At 42.1% G+C, this 21559-nt stretch overlaps 1 protein-coding gene across 4 annotated transcripts in view; it reads right to left on the bottom strand.

The window, feature by feature from the left end:
* Positions 1–18317, bottom strand: part of larp4b (La ribonucleoprotein 4B) — an 87187-nt gene extending 68870 nt beyond the window's left edge. For 2 of the 4 annotated variants that reach the window (XM_055664730.1, XM_055664711.1), the window contains exon 1: positions 17745–18316. The gene's annotated coding sequence lies outside the window, so the exon portion shown is untranslated. Of the gene's footprint in view, positions 1–17740 lie in introns of all 4 variants that reach the window. The other 2 variants (XM_055664740.1, XM_055664719.1) reach the window with 2 other exon arrangements.
* Positions 18318–21559: the final 3242 nt, after the last annotated feature.

Raw genomic sequence — 21559 nt, forward strand, 5'->3', positions numbered from 1 at the left:
CATGTTTACTCACTCAAACCCACTAAATTCCTATCACAAAATTAAATTTCCAATGATGTTTAAACATTCAGAAAAATAAAAATTGCAGATTTAAATTGACAATTTGCACTGAAAATTACAGTGGTGGCTCTTCAAGCCATTTGTATTTAAACCAACTCCTCCTATCCGGCGCAGTGGCTTAAAAGTATCATAAAAGCTATAATTCCAACTCATTCAGCTGCAGAGCTACTAATTCTTTCAGAACTGGTTCTGATCTATAAATAAATCTAGTTTTCCCCCCAAAATCCAATTTAGGTTTCATTTAGGGGAGGCAGGATTAAAATGCCGTTTTCTCCTGCCTGTCGGAGGCGGACTTCCTCGGGCGCTAGCTGTGTTGACGGGTCGCAAGAACGGGACAAAACAAAGGGCAAGTCGTCTATTTTACATATAAACTTGTTTCTTGGGATAGCTTTAATCTAATTTTACGTTGCAAAAATGTGAGTTGGGCCCCATACGAACCGGCAGTGTTTTTCCCGCCAGTATAGAATTCAAATTCACCGCAAATGCAACGTTCCAATTGATCGCCTTCCCACTCGCAAGATGATTTAAAAGCTCGTTTTTTTTTTATGGGCAATCATGTCGTAAGAGCATCTAAATCGTCTATATTTTGTGTTATTGTCTACCCATAGTCAATATTTTTACACTAATTATCAGTTTTAGTCCCATGTATTGAGCAAAAAAATAAACATCAAATTCAATCCATCTGGCATATTAATTCATGACAGTGAGATTTAAAAACCATGTTATATTGTGAATTATTGTGTGTTATTAAGGATTAATGGAATTACAGGACTTTCTTAATGGGTAAGTAGTGGGCAGAAAGGCATGTCATGCGTGCTTTGAAGAGCAAAAACTTGTAGTTTACAATGCCAAAATTGAAAAGTTGAGGAAAAACAAGGTGTACAGAGTTGCTTATTGGTTACAATCCGAGGAGTATGATGATGCTACGGATTATGATATGCCAATGTACCAGCTAGCAACTGATCTTCTCCATAAAGACTTGGTCTATTGCTAGAATATGTAATTTATTTTATAATAGACTACAATTTTGTAATAGACTACAATTAGGTAATTAGCTAATTATTTGCTTTAATTTCAGGTCATCCAAGCAATGTTTTATATTTGTTTCAGAATGCTTCAATCTTTAATAACTGGAAATTTCATTCAGTTCTCTTAATTTTTAAGAAAGTTATGAGCTTTAGACTGTCCTCGATCACAGCTTTTGCAAAAGCAATAGGATGCTAATTTCAGAGTATGAAAATGACCATAACTTTGTTAATACTGAAGAAATGAAAGTGAATTGGGTGTCAAATTAACCTTCTTTTTATGCTTTATCTTATGAGATAAATTGCAGACTTAATTTTTTAAATCTCAAAATTTTGTAACATTGCTATAATCTGTAGGAGAAACTCAGCAGGTCAAGCAGCATCTGCAGGTGGAAAATAACTGGTGTCAAGGGCCAAATCCTGCACCAGGGTTCCTCCAGGACATTGGTTTGTTGGTCCAGATTCCAGCAACTGCAGTCTCTCCGGAGATTTTCATTTTCCGGACTATCCATAGGTAGGTGTAAACACAGAACTAAAGTAGTTGTTGCATTAGATAACGTCATTGGAAAGCATGGTTAGAGGTCACAGGAATAGTTGTGGTATTTACTACTTGTGGCTTTATGGGTATTCTCTGGATTTAATAATGTAAGCAAACATTATTGCACTTTATTTTGCACAAATGCATTAAAAGTTGTAAATACAAATTAGTTGTATCAAAATCAAGTTATTACTTTTACAATAATATTTTTAGTCAAGTATGTTTTGCAACATACAAGGAATTTTCCGAGTCAGTTAAAAGCATCAGAACACACAAAATACATTTTAACATAAACATCCACCACAGTGACTCCTCCACATTCTTCACTGTGATGGAAGACAAAAAAAGTTCAATCTCTTCCGTTCTTTGTCGGGGGGGGGGGGGGGGGGGGGGGGGGGGGGTCGAGCCTTCCGTTGACAGGGCGATCACTCCCGCACCGGGGGGAAATCTTAGCTATCTCGCGCCAAGCGATCGGACCCCGGGTCGGGGCTTGTTGAACCTTCGGCATCTTTGGAATTCCCGACACCCATATTCTCTCCTGAGACTGCGAGCTCTCAATGGTAAAGTCCACAAGCTGCGGTTGGAGCATCGATCCCAGGCAAGGGATTGGCTCTGATGGTACGTTCACGCCCCGCGATGGGGCTCAGTCAGTCCCGAGCAAGGCCTCCAGCTCCATGATGTTAGGCCCCCGACCCTTGCCCCTCCGCCACATAAAACAAACCAGAGAACATTAAAACAAACTTTCGAAACACACTAAAAATAACAAAAAAGACAGACAGACTGTTGGCGAGGCTTCCAATCGTACAGTGGTGATGGTAAAATAAGTTTGCAGGACCTATGTTTAAAAAGGAAAATTTAAGAAAGATACCTTTGGCCTTACCCAATGTAAAAATTGAGACAAAGTAACAGAAACCTGGAGGAATAACAAAATTGAGGGCTGCAATTCAGTTTGCAGCATCTTATCTTTATACAGAAAGTGTACATTAGCCCACAGTTATTACCAAAGCAGATTGACAAACCCAAATAAAATATGCAGATTATCAAAATCTGAGGTTCCAACACATATTTTAATTATTCAGAACTATTCCTACTGCACAAGTACGATAAGTACAGGGAAAAATAAACAAATCAATTTAGGATGAACGCAATCAACAGAACCCGAGCTACAGAGTTCCATTTCAAAAGTAGATTAACCATAGCTGGTATGTCAGTATTCAAAATGACAAGCTGATAATTGAAGGGCAACTGATGGCAATGAAGACATTGAAAACAGCACACAGAATGCAATTAGTTTGGTCTTGTGCACATGAAAGCAATTAACCAAAAATGAAGTCTATCTTTGTTTTCAGGAGACGTGCACATGTGCCGACTCCACCTGTTAAATTTACGCCCCCTCCCAAACAGCTGATTCAATAATAGACTGACTAACTTTGCAGGATTTTGCACAAATTTTTCAATTGAGAAAAAACCCGTCAGAATTGCCTATGGCCACTTGCACCCACCCATGCAAAGTATGCCAGTCACTTGTGATCAAGCATTGAATCCACTTCCATCATTTCCACATTGAAGTGACACCTTCGTGATATTAGAACCAATCACTTGCCTGGCTCCGCCCACGCCTACCCCTTATACTGCTTTATTCCACCTTCCTTCCCCCTCCCTCCCCCAGTCTGCAAAGGGATTCCTACCTGGAGCTGTGTGTCCATTTCACTCCAAAGACACCACCTGACCCACTAACCTTCCAGCACTTTGTTTTTTTAAATCAAGATTCCAATACCTGCCGTCACTTGTCTCCAATGCATCAGATCCTTCATTCAAGGTCCTACTACACAATTGCCACAAACATTTGGTACTCATTTTGCAGGGTCAGTAATTTCCAGCAAGCTACAGTAACTGTCACTCCCATTTTCTCCAAATATTTGCATTAGGCTACCAATAGAAATTGTACAAGACACCATGTCATCCATTTTCAATCTTCATCATGCAATCATTACTCATTTCAGTTTCCAGTGTCTGCTGCTGGCATCTTATACCTCTAATGTGTTCCACACTACATAGAAATGTACAGCATGGAAACAGCCCCTACAGCCCACAATGTCTATACCAAACACGATTCCAGTTAAACTAATCTCCTCTGCATGTGACCCGTGTCCCTCCATTCCCTGGTTGGTCAGAATGTAAAATGTCATTCTGCTCTGAGCCTCTAATCTGACTCATTTCATGCTGTTCTCTGCTATCTGGAAGGAGATTAGTCAGAAATTAACTCAAATGCAGAAATTGGAAATAATCTTTAGAAATGAAAACCTGAATTACATTCCTGCAGGGAGCCAGAGGAAGTAGCAATGGGAAAACAATTACTTTTCTGTAGCACCCAGCAGATAAAACAACCTTCCAAAGCACAACCAGAATATAAAAGTCGGAAAATAGCCAATTAGAACATTAATTAACTTCAAGCTAATATTTTCAAAAAGCTCCTGAAAAATGTTGGTGCCAATGGGCTGGTGCGCACTGAGAAAATAAGATTTTCATATGGAGAGAAAATAGTAATTCAAATTAACTAATCCAAGAAATTACAATTTTGTAGCTACCATACAGCAGTCACAAAATATGTAAATCTTTAAATATGTAACTGCTACATCAAAAAACAACTTAAAGATAATGAACTGGCATGTTATTTTCTACAAATTAGCATTTAATTCAGGGAATTGAAATCTGAACCCAGAATTCAGTCTTCAGCGCAGTCTTAATATAGTTGTCTGTTGCTTTCCTTGAAATAATTTATGATTATTGGAAATATTTTTGCTTGGTTTTAATAAGTACAAAATTCACTTCTCATACTGCCATGAACTTTAAGTGTGTAACATTTAAATAAGTCAGCCTCCCATTGGCCACCAGGCTTCATGGGGAACAAGTATCCAGGCTGTGTTTCCTTGTGCACCATCGCTTACTTCTTACAGGAGATCAGTTTTAAACCCGCAAGCATTCAAAGATTATCTTGTTTAAGGAAGAAAGATGTTGGAAAAACCAAAGGTAGACAAGATTCTCCAGCATTTTTGTCTACCTAAAGATGATCTTGTGCACTACATGACTGCAAGGACTTCCAAGTGTATACAGTGCATTCAAAAAGTATTCAGACCTCTTCACTTTTTCCACATTTTGTTACGTTACAGCCTTATTCTAAAATTAATTAAAACATTTTTTTATCATCAATCTACACACAATACCCCATAATAAAACAGTGAAAACAGGTATTTAGAAATGATTGCAAAGTAATTAAAAATAAATAACTGAGAGGTCACTCAGTACTTTTTATTGAGGCACCTTTGGCAGCGATTACAGCCTCAAGTCTTCTTGGGTATGATGCCACAAACTAGGCACACCTGTATTTGGGTAATTTCCCCCAATTCTTCTCTGCAGATCCTCTCTAGCACTGTCAGGTTGGATGGGGAGCATCGATGCACAGCTATTTTCAGGTTCAGGTCCGGCACTGGCTGGGCCACTCAAGGACATTCACAGGCTTGTCACGAAGCCACTCCACGTTGTACTGGCTGTGTGCTTCGGGCTTCGGGTCGTTGTCCTGTTGGAAGGTTAACCTCCACCCCAGTCTGAGGTACAGAATGCTCTGGAGCAGGTTTTCATCAAGGATCTCTCTGTACTTTGCTCCGTTCATCTTTCCCTCGATCCGGAATAGTCTCCCATTTCCTGCCGCTGAAAAACATCCCCACAGCATGATGCTGCCACCACCATGCTTCACCGTAGGTATGGTATTGGTCAGGTGATGAGCGGTGCCTGGTTTCCTCCAGACGTGACACTTGGCTTTCAGGCCAAAGAGTTCAATCTTGGTTTCACCAGACCAGAGAATCTGGTTTCTCATGGTATGAGAGTCCTTTAGGTGCCTTTTGGCAAACTCCAAGTGAGCTGTCTTGTGCCTTTTACTGAGGAGTGGATTCCGTCTGGCCACTCTATCATAAAGGCCTGATTGGTGGAGTGTTGCAGATATAGTCCTTCTGGAAGTTCCTCCCATCTCTACAGAGGAACTCTGGAGCTCTGCCAGAGTGACCACAGGGCTCTTGGTCACCTCCCTGACCAAGGCCCTTCTCCCCCAATTGCTCAGTTTGGCCAGGCGGCCAGGTCTATGACGAGTCTTGGTGGTTCCAAAGTTCGAGGCCACTGTGCTCTTCGGGACCTGCAGAAATACCCTTCCCCAGATCTTTCTTATTGCGTATGTAGAAACATCTCAAGGATAATCAATGGAAACTGGGTGCACCCAATCTCAATTTTGAGTGTATTAGCGAAGGATCCGAATACTTATGTAAATGTGATATTTCAGTTATTCCTTTTTAATTACTTTGCAAACATTTCTAAATACCTGTTTTCACTTCTTCATTCTGGGGTATTGTGTGTAGATTGATGATTAAAAAAATGAATTTAATCCATTTTAAAATAAGGCTGTAACGCAACAAAATGTGGAAAAAGTGAAGGGGTCTGAAAACTTTCTGAATGTACTGTATGTCAGGAACATGTTATCAATCATTTGCAACAATGATTGGCTCAGGCTACAATCCCCCAAAGGATCCTTAAAAGAAAGATGGTACCGGTGGAGTGGGTTAGAGGAAATGACCTGTTTTTTTGGTTTTTTTTATTTTTTTTATTTATTTATTTATTCATATTCATATATATATAAATAAAAGAGTTATGGCATTACTATTACGTATCTACACCTGTAATTGTAGAAACTATTGTAATCAATATCTTAAGATTTGTATTAATCTAAGACGGTCGCATCATTTCCAATTCTGGTTTACCCTGCAAAATGTAGATATACAAAATTAAAATATTACTCAACTAAAACGGGGGGGGGGGGGGGGGGCAAAATGTGTCTTCCTTCAGTAGCATTTAACTAAGCCATCTGCATCTGTCATTATTCAAGACGTCAACGGAAGCCAAAGTTAAATACAATTGGTAGGCAATACTCCTGTACCTACGATTATGAGAATCAAGGATTTCCATTTCTTCCATCACATTTTATCAAAGAATTTCCAATTATTGATACAGCAATTTTCATTTTTAAAACCTAGAAAAATTCAATAAGGCGGGGTTTGTTGAATCACCATGGAACTCTGGACCAGGGTACTTATAAGACGGAAATGGTGCTCCTTTGATTTGCTTTGCGGTTTTGTTGCATTGAAATCAAAATTTCAGATATGTAGCAATTTGCAGTATTCTGTGACGACATAATGCCACCAATTGGCCTGTCCCACTCGGGCGACTCTTTAAGCGACTGCCAGGGACTAGTTTTAATGGAATTCACCTACGACACTTGGTGACAACCTACGACAAAACCCATGTCAACCTATGACCGCAAAAATTGTCGCTGCTGTCATTGAAAAAGTGCTGCAGTCGCCCAAAAGGGAGAAGAAAAAAAAAATCGCCAAGTGGGATAGGTCCATAAACTGGCTGTACAGGCAATGAGAAAAATCAGAGTTGCGATTGGGGCTACCTGATGCCAATGTATAATGCAGATTGCCCTGCAGTCAGCTTCCAGATACCCAACTAGTACTTGACGCAACATAGCAAAATATTACGTTTAGACTATACACTATATAGTAAAAGCTCGAGGGTACAACAACCTGAGACCCACAGGCCTGGGCACACAGACCCAGACAATGCAACACCTACTGCAATGCCCATTGCTGGATAATCCATGTACTACTGCAGATTTTGCACTTAACACTCCAATAGCACAACGATGTGCACAGCAGTGGCGAGCCACTATATACCATAAGGACACGAAAGAAGTAAAAGCTATCTAAAAGATCCATTCGAAATACGTTTTTACATGGAGACTGGGTGACTGTGTAAATAAATGATCCTTTGTCAAGTATAGATAGATCAGGACAATGGAGGCTCATGTTTGTTATCTTGATGTCAAGAGCATTGGACATTAAATATAGCTCCCGGAAGGTAAATTTGCCGCTACTAATTTGGCAATGTTAACAGTCAAAAGTAAATGGAAAATGTCACGTTCACAACATATAGTATGCACTTCTATGAAACTTTTAGCAACACTGATCATTTTGCTGTTGAGCAAAGCTTGTGATGTGTCACTGGAGATTTGAATTAAGAATGATCTTTTATCAGTGAACTGTTCAAAGACTTAATATGTAAATACACTTGCATATAGTTGAACCATCACACGTCATGCTTGATTACACATGTTTATATGCAAAATATTCCAAGAGATGCATTTCTCTCCTTCCCATCTATCTTAATAATATACAACATTGTGACCAGACTACATTTGATTTATTAATTATCCACAGTCCATTGAAGCAGATGTGCAGTGTTCATTATCTTGCTGCCTTGACAACAATATCTGGGACCGTAAGTATTCAGGAAAAAGCACAATGTCTGAAGTATGAACATGAGCAGTATAATTAATATTTTGCTGCGAATTAAATGATTAGTCTCTTCAGTAGCACTCTGATTGAAGTTATTGTACATCATGACATTTATCAATGTTCCTTTTAATGAAACAGTCCCATGTTAATTATCCAAGGATCATAAAACATCCCACAGTAATATTAACTAAAGAGTTCACCAGTTTAGCTACAGTTTTATCAGCAAACCATTAAAGTCTTGCGGAAGTCTTTAAATATGAAAACAAGCTAAATAAATTGCAGCATATCGTTGCCATCGCCCACTCACCATTATCCTTGGGCGGTTTTGATCCGACCTTCGCCCATTTGATGCCCTAGCCAAAAGCAACGAGTGCTTCAAAACACATACAATACCGTCCATAATGCTTGGGACAAAGGCACATCATTTATTTATTTGCCTTTGTACTCCACAATTTGGGATTTGTAACAGAAAAATCACATGTGGTTAAAGTCCATAATAAAGGCCATTTTTATGCATTTTGGTTTCACCATGTAGAAATGACAGCAGTGTTTATACATAGTCCCCCCATTTCAGGGCACCATAATGTTTGGGACACATGGCTTCACATGTGTTTGTAATTGCTCAGCTATGTTTAATTGCCTCCTTCATGTAGGTATAAGAGAGGTCTCAACATCTTGTCTTTCCACACCTTTGGAAACCTTTACTGCTGTTTATCAACATGAGGACCAAAGTTGTGCCAATGAAAGTCAAAGAAGCCATCATGAGACTGAGAAACAAGACTAAAACTGTTAGATACATCAGCCAAACCTTCGGCTTAACAAAATCAATTGCTTGGAACACCATTAAGAAGAATTAGAGCACTAGTGAGCTTACTAATCACAAAGGGACTGGCAGGTCAAGGAAGACCTCCACAGCAGATGATAGAAGAAGTCGCTATATAATTTTTAAAAAATCCCCAAACACAGATCAGAAACATTCTTCAGGAGTCACAGGGTGGATTTGTCAATGACCACTGTCCGCAGAAGACTTCATGAACAGAAATACAGAGACTACACTGCAAGATGCAAACCACTGGTTAGCCGCAAAAATAGAATGGCCAGGTTAGTTTGCCAAGAAGTACTTAAAAGAGCAACCACAGTTCTGGAATAAGGTCTTGTGGGCAGATGAGACAAAGATTAACTCGTATCAGAGTGATGGCAAGAGCAAAGTATGGAGGAGAGATGGAACTGCCCAAGATCCAAAGAATACCGCCTCATCTGTGAAACACGGTAGCGGGGGTATTATGACCTGGGCATGTATGGCTGCTGAAGGTACTGGCTCGCGTATCTTCATTGAAGATACAACTGCTGATAGTGGTAGCATAATGAATTCTGAAATGTATAGACACATCCTATCTGCTCAAGTTCAAACAAAAATGCCTTAAAATGCATTGGTCTTCAGCTCATTCTACAGCAAGACAATGATCCCAAAATACTGCTAAAGCAATAAAGAGGTTTTTCAGAGCTAAAAAGCGGTTATTTCTTGAGTGGCCAAGTCAATCACCCAATCTGAACCCAATTGAGCATGCCTTTTATATGCTGAAGAGAAAAATGAAGGGGACTAGCCCCCTAAACAAGCATGCTAAAGATAGCTCAATATAGGCCTGGCAGAGCTTCCCCAGAGAAGACACCCAACATCTGATAATGTCCATGAATCGCAAACTTCAGGCAGTCATTGGATGCAAAGGATATACAACAAAATGCTAAACATGACTTTCATTTACATGACATTGCGTCACAAACATTATGCAGCCCTGAAATGGGGGGACTATTTACAATCACTGCTGTAATCTCTACATGGTCAAACCAAATTGTATAAAAAAAAATAGCCTTACTAAAATATGACAATGTGCATGTTTAACCACATGTGATTTTTTTCTATTACAAATCTCAAATTGTGGAGTACAGAGGCAAATAAATAAATGATGGGTCTTTATCCCAAACATCATAAAGGGCACTGTAGCTCTTCTTCCTACCAAGCTACGAACTGCTGCCTTGTGCTGTTGATTCCGCAAGATTCAATGCAGTAACAATTTCTTCTTGTTTAACTCCAACTAGAAATCTTCCAAGCTAAGTTCTATACTAATTATCAAGATATTTGATTGTTGAACTAAATCGTTCACAACCTTGTGAAACGTTGGCATCTTACTCGATTGAATCAATTTCCACAACTTATAACACACCATTGTAACCGTTTCAATATTAGTCTTGAAATATTATTTAAAGTTCTCTTATTTTTATATGCAAACGGTTATTATAAACTCTAACCTGACAACTTTCATGTTCTATAAACTGCAGCTCAAAGGCTCTATCTGTATTGTACTTTCTTGAAGAAAGACACAAAATGCTGCAGCATCTCAGAACAGGCAGCATCATGGAATGGAAGGAATGGGTGGCGTTAAGGGTCTCGACTCCAAAGGTCATCCACTCTTTCTATCCAAAGATGCTGCCTGTCCCACTGAGTTACCCCAGCATTTTGCGTCTATCTTTGGTGTAAACCAGCATCCGCTGTCCCTTCCTACGTATCAAGTATCTCCCTTGGGCTAAATCCACGTGTAAGCTATCCAATTTGCTTAAAAACTCAAATGTTACAATATCCATATCCTACATTCCATCTGACCTTTGCAGAGCTCCTAGAATTGTACCACAGTACGTTGATCCTTATTAAATCTATCCAAATGCAGTAGCTGGGAACTATACATCAGTGGAAGAAAAGGTCTATTTCACCAGAAAGTAAATGTCTGCAAACTAGTGCCCCAGGACACTGTTGCAATCTTCAGAACGTGCATGGGAAATGGGTCACACTTCAGGGAAATTATATATTTCCAATATTTTAAATACAGGCAAACTCTACAACTTCTTCATTTATAAACAATTGCCTGCTCAGCTACACACATACAAGATGCTGCAGCTCATGTGCGAGATGTAATGATCTAAGTTTCCATGGGGAAAGGTTTCACTGCAACACCTGTCCCTTCAACAACTCCAAAATTTAGCTCTGCCACCCTGGGATATGTGTTCCAGGATATCATATCTATCCTGACATAAGCAATACAAAAAAAGCAGCAAGCCATTCAGCTCCTAATGCATTCCCTCCATGGCTGATCAGAGCTCCATGCGATTTTCCCCCACCATACCATTAGCAAAGTTTACCTTAACACCAATTTTTTTCCTGAATCTACTACATGAGCGAATCTCCACAGTTGGGCGAAGAAAAACATTTACAATTGTTCCAATGGCCAATCTTGTCACTGACATGCAAAAATGGCATTATTTACATGGAGGTATGGCAAGACCACATGTGGAATATCATGTGCAGATCTGTTCTCTACATCCCAGGGAGGATACACTTGCAATACAGCAGGGGCAATAACACTTGACCAGATCAATTCCTGGGGTGGTGGATTTGTCTTTCAAGACATTATTGGACGTAGAATAAGAGGGGATCTTACCAAAGCATATACAATTCTGATGGGCAAACAGAGTATATGCAGGAATTATGGTTTCCCCAGACTAAAACAAGAGCTTCAATCTCAAATTGAGGATCAGCCATTCAGGGATAAGATGGGAATAGAATGGGAGGCTCAGTTGCTGAGTATGTTCAAGCTATATCAATAAGTTTCGGGATGTTTCACAATCAATGTAGGGTTTGTGCAACAAACTCGCGTTAAGATGAACCGTGACCTTATTCAAAAGCAAAGTAGGCTCAAAAGATTTTAATGAGACATCAAAAACACAGAAAAATAGGTCAGGAGTAGGCCCTTCAATATGATCATGGCTGATCATAAAAAAAATCTGTACCCAGTTCCTGCTTTTTTCTCCCCCATATCCCTTGATTCATTTAGCTCCAAGAACTAAATCTAACTCTTGAAAACATCCAGTGAATTGGCCTCCACTGCCTTGTGTGGCAGACAATTCCACAAAGATTCACAACTCCCTGGTTTTCCTCATCTCTGTCCTAAATGGCCTACCCTTTATTCTTAAACAGTGACCCTTTCTTAAATTATTCCGGTCTATTTATTATCTGTTAAATATGGGTACATACAGCTTTGCAGTAAGTAACATTCTAAACTTGGGAACTGAAACCAACCAAGACTTCTGTCAACCAATTAAATGTAAAAAACAGCTATAAGCATGTAGAATAAAAAATACATTTCAAAGTAGTAACATCTCAGGGCTGCTGCAAATACTTAGAATTAGTTCAACCACAAAATAAACAGCAGCAACACTAATAGCAATTTATTTGGGAAAAAAATGCAAATTAAGGAGTGTTGGCATTGAGATATTTCTATCTATCTACAATCTCAGAGTGATGCAATATTTCCAGCTTTGTTTTTTTTTTTTAATTTTAAGTTTTTCAAAATATGTAGGCAAAGTGCAGCACTAAGTAAAGAGAGTAGGGTTGTAGTCCTAGGCAATTTTAACTTTTCCAATACTGACTGGGATTGTCTTAGCTTAAAGGTATGGGGTGACATCTTTAAAATGCATTGAAGGGGTTTTGTTTTAAAACAATACAGAGGGTCCTAGTCAGGAAGGGGCTGAACTCAAGCTTATAAGGAATGAGAAATAACAAGTCAAAGAACAGTTTGTGGATGAACCTTTGGAAACCATAATTCTGTAGATTTCAAGGTAGTCATGATAAAAGGATGAGATTGTTCTTCAAAGTTAAGGTCTTCAATTGGGGACAGTCGATTTCAACCAAATAAGATAGGACCAGCAAAGTAGATCATGAGCAGCCCTAGAGAGAAATCCAACATAGATAAACAGAGGTGGGGGCAGGAGAGGTGGTGACGATCATTTAAAGCCGAGACAGTAATAGCAGAACCTGCATGTCTCCACTAACACGAGTAAAGACACTAACATTAGAGAATGGTAGTTTACAAATGAAGTTGAAGGTTTGATCAGAAATAACGAGGAAGTGCCAGCATCTTGGCTTCAGGCGAGTTATTTGTGAAGTTTGCAGTGGATGCAGAAGAGAGCTTAATTCGGCGGGGGGGGGGCGACAAAAGGAGGACATGAAATGGCATGGGAACGTAACATTAAGGTGACTTACAAAAACTTTTAGCTATATCAGAAGAATGTAGCTCTTAAGAATAGGTCCCTTCCGGGAGCAAAGGGGTTTTTTTGTGTGGAGCCTGGGGATGCGAGTGAGATCCAAAATGAATATTTCCCATTGGTGTTCACCTGGTAGGTCAGATGAAGTCCCAGAAGGCCGATGTATATTCACTTCAAAGGCAGAGACGGATCAGAAGTCTGTTTTGTGCAGGCTAAATCCTGCCCCACGAATTCAAGTTTCTGTTGAGGTGATAACTAAGAAGATTGATGCATGTTGGGCGGCTAACATGTTTTACATGGATTTTACCAAGGCCTTCGACAAAATCCACTGCTTCCAAAGGCACACGATTTAACATGCGTTAGCAAACTGGATCTAAAATGAGGTTAGAAGCAGAGTAGCGCGGAGGGATGATTTTCTGAATGAAAGCTGATAACCGGAGGTGCACTGCAAAATTTGGTGCTGGGATAATTTTTGTTCAACATATTTTTATACTGTATATATAAATGTCTTGGTTGTCCAGTCTTTTTCCAAGGGTAGGGGGTCTAAAACTAGACGGGTGAAGTTTTACGGCAAGAAAGGACAAATTTAAGGAGATCCAAGGGGTGAGTTTTCCCACACTAAGGTGGCTGTTATATTTAAAACACTGCCAAAGGATGTGGGTAGAGACAAATACCATTAGCATTAAAAAGACATTTGAACTTGTATAGGAAACAAGCATATTTATACTACCAAGTGCAAGTAGTATAGGTATGCATCGCGATTGGCATGGACACTTCAGCACAAATGGCTAATTTCTGTGTTGTATAACTAAAACAAATGATTGTTTAGATCTTAAGCAGTCAATAATGCTCATCATTCACCAAGCAGTTGCTCCCAAATTCTACTATGACCCAATGGGAATATCATCAACCTGATCAGGCAATGGCAAATATGCTGGAATGGATGAAAACATTGGGGGCCCAAACATGAAACAAGCTCCATAATCGTACTTTCAAACCTTGTTTAAAAACAGAGTCCACAAAGCTATTCTATTGAGAGCACTGACACGTACGTGCACTAACTGAGCAAATTCAATCAATACAAACACCTCATTGCACTCAGCAGTATCTGCCAGTATCTGTCTATGCATTGGATGAAGCACAGCCATAACGTAACTAGCAGAGTTACAGCAGTCCAGTCATTGAATCTTATTCAAAGAATCCAGTGAATAGTATCACAACTCACCATGTCCTCATATGGCATCAGTATATACATGCAAACAACTGGTTATGAAACTAACGGGCATTCCTCTACTGACCCAAAAGTTTTGAAACAAATTTCAATATCACAACTTAGAATTTGGTTCATTAAGCCAGTGTATTTCAGCTGGAACAGGAACTGTGCCAGGAACATTTTGGCATTGAACCCAGAGCAAGAGAATGTTTTTAATTCAAGAATTCATACATTTTGTACCTCACAAGTACATTACTATCTTGTAACTATCAATTTTCTTGTATAATTGTTAGTTAAGATTGATCAATTAGAGCAAACTAATGTCAATATAAATGTATATAGCTATGAATATATTTGCATGTTATTGATGAATAGCTAACTGCACAATGAACCCCAACAGATTACACTACTGCAAAGTAAAAGCAAAAAATGCTGGAATTCTTCAGCAGGTTGCGTAAAATCTATGGAGATTGTTTCAGATCGACCAGTTTTTATCTTTCCTGTGATCAAAGGTCAACCAGAAACATTAACGTTGTTTCTTCTCTCCATAAATGTTACTTGACCAGAATATTTCCAAAATGTATTTTTCACAAATCTAACATTGCAGTTTCGTGCATACTTTTGAAATACTTCACACTTTTCTAGCACAGCTGAAAAAAGGGGAAATAGCTAATTTTACATGGGTCCCTCCAACCCCACCATCTACATTCACCTTTAAAATTGCCATAAACAACATCTTAATTCACATCCTTTATCTGATCTGTCTTAACCTTACTCTACATGAAAAAAAATCAAAATTCTCATCATTAGATTGAATCAGAATGGTCCCTCGAAATACTCCCAGCACATTTAGCATTTCCTCTTTCCACAATCAGAATCTTTGCTTGAATACTTAGCAACTGAGCCTCCACAGATCTCTAGGGTAGTTAAAATCCAGTTCTTTGATCAAACTTCAAGACAGGGACCCATGACTTCCCTAACTCCTTCTTAGCTATAACATCCTCTAATATTACAAACTGCAGTGACATATGCTCTTCTGAATTCCAAGTCTGAATTTCACTACCCAAAAATCCCAGATACACAATAACCATCCTCACACCAAGATAACATCTACTATACCAGGTGCCCACTGATGGTGGTTTGTCTTTGGTCGATTAACATGACTTCATAGATATTTTACTACAGGAAGGTGCTTGTATAAATGCAGCTTTTATTACATTCTTTAATGCATCTTTGAACTTCTTGTCACCTAAATCTCTAACTTTATCCCAACATATTTCATGCTTCTAACCTGTGGTGTCCTTTTTTTGGTCCTGTCTTTTTGGATATTTTGAAATCAAGCTGTTAGCCTTGTTACTTTATCACACTCCTTGCCCCCCTTATTCATTCACCATATATAATCCGATTGTCCCTAAAATATGTATATAACGATTATTTTCTCATTTCATTCTCCATTTTACAACAGTGGTATCTTGTATGATTTACACTTCAGTCTTTCAATTTATCATTTCTTCCCAAAAGGATAATTGATGGGGTCTTTACGTCCACAGAAAACAGCCAATTTAATAATTCTACGGTATTACACAAATCACAAACGTTTTGATTATAGATGATTTATACACAAATTGAACCACAGGAAAACAATCTAAGCTGTATACCATATGCCTTACAACTTTTCTGTAAAATAATAAGATTCTCATTTTCAATTATTACACTGCAGGGCCACTTTACAGGAGCAATCAAATTGAGTTTCCAGTTATTCATAGGCAATGAGTGAAAAGAGTTTGCCGTACACACAAATAAACGAATTTAAATGACTCCTAATTAGAAATATTCAGCCACAATCAGAATGGCTCAAAGTGCAACGGTTCAACTTTACACAGCTCTAAAACGAAACTCATCAAAAGTCATTCCGACAACATGAAAAGTTGCAATTTAATTCTGACATCGTACATTTAACAGAGACATTAGTGCAATGCAGAAAACAATTTTAGTGCAAGTCTGCCTGGTTGACGCCAAAAGCAATTATTTCGGGTGTATAACTAAAATGTTGATTGGGGGGCGATCAAAACAGGAAAACAAAACTCTAGTCGAGTAGATTACATATTTAGCGCTAAACTCAAGACACTTTTGGAGTTCGATGTTTTAAAATGAATGACGAGCATACGCTCTTGTTAGGCCAAGGCCTACATAACATCCCTAGAAAAGTTTTTTTGCAGCAAACCTCGCGGCAACAGACGCAGTGCGGTCCGGTAGTTAGCTGACACAGCTACGAGACTCGCTGACATTTTTTAAAGTGGGTACGAGGGCAATCTTTATCCCTGCGAGTTGACAAGCACCTTTTTTACAGACACATTGAACATTAGCTAAATATTATACAACAAGCGGCGTCTCTAGTTGAATCCACCATCCGGACATAAAGGACTAAAGGGAGGGGGGGGGGGTGTAAACTAACTATAAGTGTTGCCCCAAAACTAGAATCAGGGTCACAACGCTCACAAAACTACAGAGGAAGCCTCCGGGCTATTAACGAGGCACCTCGGCTCATCTGCAAACCCACATAGGGAGCGGGAGGGAAGGGGAACACTCGTGTCACGCACACGAGCAGAAATACCCAGGAAAAAAAGTAAATATCTTTTTCTTTTTTTTAATTTTAAGCGCACATGGCGAGCATTTCTTCTGCTTTTTTTTTTTTTTTTTTTTAAATTTGCGGGACCGAACTCTCGCCATTCATTAGAGGGAAGCACATGTTCTTCATCTTAACCAGCGCTGGGTGCGCACCACACCCCCCCCCCCCCCCCCCCCCCCTCGGGTCCAGTCCAGGCCGGGCCTGTGCCAGCCTCGGGCCTAACCACAGCCCGGGCCTGGCGTATATATGCTGCCCTGGCCCAAGTCAGGCCCGTCGGCGGCGACCGAGCCAGCAACAACATGGCGACCGCCGTGTCTCCCGCTCTCCCCTTTGCTGCACTTGCAGAACCTCCTTCACAGTCTCCCCTCCCCCAATAACCAGCGGCCTCTCACCTCGCCTAGTTGCCCCACCGCACCGCACGTCGCAACTCGGGGCGTCGAAGGGCCCTTGATGCCCCCCTCCCCCCTCCTCCTCATTTGCAAATCTCCTTCACAGTCAGCCCTTCCCTCCCTCCCTCCACACACACTGGGCCTCATAGGCCTTTGGTTCTCCCTCACTTTCCCCCCCCCCCCCACTTGCAAACCTCCTTCACACAGTCTCTCCACACACACACACACACAGGGGCCTCAAAGGCCTTTGGTTCTCCCCCCGTTTGCAAACCTCAAACACACTGGGCCTCATAGGCCTTTAGTTCTCCCTCCCTCCCCACACACACACACAGGGGCCTCAAAGGCCTCTACGTGCCTCCCTCCCTCCACCCCACAACCAGCGACCTCTCACCTACCCGCCGGCCGGCCGGTCGGTCCGTCTCGCCTGTACTTCCAGAGGGCGATGCAGTGCGATGTCGATGTCTTTCCCTTTCTCTCCCCCCCCCTCCCCCCTGCGAGCAGGCGGGGAGACAACAAGCAGCAGCGGTAGTGGAGGGAAGAAGAGAAGGAGGAGATGGAGGAGGAGAAAGAGAACAAGGCCCTGGATACGACTCGCAACTCTTCTTCCCTCACAGTCACCACTAGCCGCCGCCGCCGCCGCCAGGCAACACGACCCGGGCCACCCGGAGCTGCGCTGCTATCGATTTCGGGAAAGGGGGGTGGGAGTGGGGGGAGGCGAGGAGGGGTTTATAACAACAAATTTTAAAAAATCATACACAAAAACAGATGCAAACAAAATAAAAGAAGAAAAGACATCGACGATAAGGTCCGGGAAGGAAAGGGGAGGGAGAAAGGAAGGAAGGAAGAAAGAGAGAAAGAAAGGGAAAGGGAAAGAGAGACAGAGAGAGAGAAAGGCCTCGACAAGCGGGGCTTTGCCGTGTTAATCCCACTCGGGTCCGGTTAAAAGCACTCGTCGTCCGATCGCTCTCCTCGGCAGGGAGGGAGGAGGAGGGGAGGGGCGGCGACAAACTTCACGCCGGATGTCTCTCCTCGCCCAGCCCGCCCGCCGCCGCCTACCATTGCCGGCCCCGACTGTCTGTCATCCACAATTCCCACCCACTCCCTCACTCTCCCAAAGATCACAGAGCGGAGATGATCTTTGCCCCCTCACTCGTCTACCCCCCTCCTCCTCCTCACTCACTCTCCCCCCTTCACTATTCCCCTCTCCCACAACCTACCCCACTCCCTCACTCTCCCAAAGATCACAGAGCGGAGATGATCTTTGCCCCCTCACTCACTCATTCGTCTACGCCCCCCCCCCTCACTTCTCCCCCATCACTCATTCCCCTCCTACACCCCTCACTATCCCCCTCCCCAGAGCGGACTTTGCCCCCCTCACTCGTCCTACCCCCACCCCCCTCCTCACTCTCTCCCATCACCCCACATTCACTTCCACCCCCCTCCCTATCCCCTCCCCACCCCCCCACCTCCCACTCCCCCCCCAACCCCCTCCTCCTCACCCTACCCCCACATACCACCCCCTCCCTCGCCACCCCACCCCTCACTCTCCCCCAACCCCCTCCTCCTCACTCTACCACACCCCTCCCTCACCACCCCACCCTCACTCTCCCCCAACCCCCCTCCTCCTCAGTCTACCACCCCCCTCACTCTCCCCCAACCCCCTCCTCCTCTCACTCTACCACACCCTCTCACTCTACCACCCCCTCCTTCATCACCCCCCCCCCCCCCCTCCTCCTCACTCTATCACACCCTCACTCACTCTCCCCCCCCCCCTCTCCCCCCTCACTCTCACAACCCCCCTCCTCCCACTCTATCACACCCTCCTCTACCCCACACCCTCCCCTCTCCCTCCTCAACCCCCCCCCCCTCACTACTCTCTCCCCACTCTCTCTCTACCCCACCCACTCTCTCTCTCCCCTCTCACCCTCCCCCACTACTCTCCCCCCACTCTCTCCCCCACTCTTTCCCCCCCTCACCCTCCTGTCTACTTTAATTGATAGCGACCTAGCGGATTCGAATGTAGCGCTGTCATATTCTCCCCCAATTCCCTAACGTGGCTTTAACCTTTCTTCATGTTTGCAAAACGCCGAGTGATTTGGGTAATTCTGCCTGTTACATTTGTCTCACTTTGCTATCAATAGAATAATGCATATATATATTTTTTTTAAATGCGACCGTAAGATGAATGATGGTCTTGGCAGAGCTGATGGGAGGTTGTGCGCATGTCTTCCCTCGCAGTTTGTGGAACTCCAGTGCCCCAGTTTCAAAGGCACTAGAGTTATAATTAATAACCGCGTAAAGAATAACTGAAGTGTGCAAATGCAAATTAAACAAAAGCAATTTGTCATTCAGCCTCACATGATGCAAAGCAGAAGAACCCAAACAATTATTCCTATCGCTTCTGCAAGGAATCTACTTCTCAGCTTTAAACATATTGATGTCGGACACGGGGACAAATGCGCTTTCGGACATTTCTTTCTTTCTTTCTCTCTCTTTCTCTCTCTCTCTCTCTCTTTCTGAGACCTGCACATAGTTTTCCCGCCTTCTTCTCGTGTGCCGCAGTGCGTAAATGACGCTTGAGTGCACCTGGAAATGAAATCAGCTCTTTTCAGCCATCATTGCATGAGGCTGCATTCCTCTGACCTATTACTAATCCACGCAAGTACAAATGAATTTTAACCAGGGTTTCGATTTGCGTCACGGGCATGGCGCGCTCAGCACGTGTGTATTTGGTCGCTCCGACTCCAGAGATTGCACCGCGTCTGGCGGTAGCAAAAGTGCTGCCTGCAAATCTTATCTCAGCCAGGAAAGTGTGCAGTTAAACGCGTCGCTGTTTCAACTTAAACGATTGCGGATACAATTGTATCCATGCAATACGTTAACTTTTACAGTGCAAGGGGAGGGATAAAATTATTGACACCCCCCCCTAATGTATCAGGAAAAATAATAACACTTCCTTTATATTTAGTACTACTTTTAACGAGTTCTGGCCACACGAATGAATAATGAGAGGAAATGGTATATTCACTTCAATGGAGTTGGTTGAAAGAATATTTTGCAGGGCATTAAAAAATAAGAGTAGAAGTAGGCCATTTTGCCCTGAGACTGTTCTGCTGTTCATGACTGGTATAGCTCAACATCATGTTTTGTGCTCATATTTCATTATTCCTTCAATAAAAAAATCAGACTGTTTTGAATGTCGTTAATGACTGAGCTTCCATAGCTCTCTTGGGTCATGAATTCCAAAGATTTACTGCCCTGTGAAGGAAGACATTTCTCCTCACTTTAGTTCTTAAATAGTACACTAGTCTTTTGTGTCTGACCCTTAATCACTGGGAGAACTTTGCTCTTCTGGCTAATAGCCCTGTCCCACGGTACGAGTTAATTCCAAGATCTCTCCCGAGTTTGCCCTGATTCGAACTCGGAGATTTACGGTAATGGCGACTCGTCAGTACTTGAGGCTCTCGAGAACATTTTTCAACGTGTTGAAAAATCTTCACCAGTCTTCCTGTGCTTACCTACCGTTAGTGAGTCTTCGCAAGTACCTGCCGTTAGCGTTACGAGCCGCTAAGTGACGTCCCCGAGCTCCGACGTACCCACTACGTTCATCTCCGTGTTTACCACGAGTTTGATTTTTTTTTTTTAACTCGGGAGAGCTCTTGGAATGAACTCGTACTGTGGGACAGGGCTTTCAGTCATGGAATAAACTGCATTTGATATTGTTGGTTGAATGCATCTGAATTGGCGCTTCTATAAATGCACCATGTTTCATAGGACTACTATGGGGGCTACTATGAATCATCATCGGTGGTCACTTGAAATGAGTATGACTGTCCTCTCTTCTCCAAAGGGTAGTCTACTTGTGGGTCTGCAGATGGATGTAGAGGCCGATCCGAGATCCACACACCTTGGTGCAACGTGGGCAGTGGAGACTGGCGGTTAGCAGTCATTAAGCCCCCTTCTCTCTCTCCCCTTACGGTGCTGTTGCTTTGTCTCTGCGACATGGCATAGTTCCATTTTGTGACGTGCAGCTCCTTCCTGCATGGATTTCCTCCAGGAGCCCCTGTCCAGTGCAATGTGCTCCCAGTTGCTCGATGTGATGTGGAATTTCTTCAGACTGTTCTTGATGTTGTCCTTGAAGCGTTTCTTTGGCCCGCCAGGGGCTCACCGACCTTCCTTCAATTGAGAGTACAGGATCTGTTTAGGGAGA

Source organism: Leucoraja erinacea, chromosome 2, assembly GCF_028641065.1.
Source record: "Leucoraja erinacea ecotype New England chromosome 2, Leri_hhj_1, whole genome shotgun sequence".
Lineage (NCBI taxonomy): Eukaryota > Metazoa > Chordata > Chondrichthyes > Rajiformes > Rajidae > Leucoraja > Leucoraja erinaceus.